We start from the raw sequence: 1,044 nt of genomic DNA, 5'->3' as shown, positions 1-1,044 counted from the left end.
GAGGAAAGTTGAGGGGGAGGGGGTTGCCTGGGTTTTCCCCCGCCTTAAACTCTTTTTTCTCTGTTGGAAGCAGATGTGGGCACAAATGTCCTCCCGACTTAGGCAGAAATCGCTGCCAAATATTTTTAAATGTAAAGCTTTTAATAATCTTCTCAAACCCACTGCAAGAGAAAGCTGCTTTCCCAGCACTGGTAGCGCCACTAAAACATGCCAACCAGCAACTTGGTGGCTATGTCAGATTAGGAGACTTGAGGCCGCCCTCCCCGTTTTCCTTGCTTTCCCCTCCACGCCTGATGCTGTGACACGCTCCGTGGTCAGGCAGTGGGTGCATGCGTTCCCTGCTGCCGGCTCGGGGTCAGGCACGGCAGGTTGCACACCGACGCGCACACAGGCGCTCGCATGGGTGCACTGAGAGGGGGGAGGAAGGTGATGAAACAGCCCAATTCACCTGGAAACAGTCAAACTGCTGTTTGCCTTTCTGCTTCCTCGGCTCAGGAGGAAAGTACACTTCCCTCACCCTGGCTCAGCGCAAGCCTTTTAATCTAAGTGATTGCTCTAAAGACTGATTTCTACCCCCGGCACATTTGCTCCTAACGGTTTGAAACAGAAGAGACGGCTTATTATTGCCATTTGCAACACAGGTTATTGAAATCTTCATTTCACCGGGAAGGACTGCAGGTTGTTAGTTCTGCTTTATTCAGTTTGTTAGTTCCGTCGGCAGCCGCAGTCCCCGGAGGGGAGGAGAAGACCTCCATTCTCACCTCTTTCACAGCCTGGCCTCACACATGCTCTTCAGTGCTAATGGGAAATTTTGCCCCGGCACTGCCTGTGTTTTACTCTGCCCTCAGCAGAAGCAGGCAGGGATGGAGATCCCTACCTGTGCGCTGCCTTCTAAGGAGAGGTTAGGAACAGGCAGTGAGCAAATGCTGGGTGCTGCATTTAAATTGTGCAGCCTTTTTGTACCACTGGTAGCTTAATATGTACATGAAGAGCTGGGATCTCCCCTCCCTTCCCCCAGCTTGCAGAATTCATAGTCTGTCTGAG

The sequence above is a fragment of the Falco naumanni genome, chromosome 3 (genome assembly GCF_017639655.2).
Source record: "Falco naumanni isolate bFalNau1 chromosome 3, bFalNau1.pat, whole genome shotgun sequence".
Classification (NCBI taxonomy): domain Eukaryota; kingdom Metazoa; phylum Chordata; class Aves; order Falconiformes; family Falconidae; genus Falco; species Falco naumanni.
The sequence above is the reverse complement of the archived record's forward strand: the minus strand, read 5'-3'. Positions refer to the sequence as shown.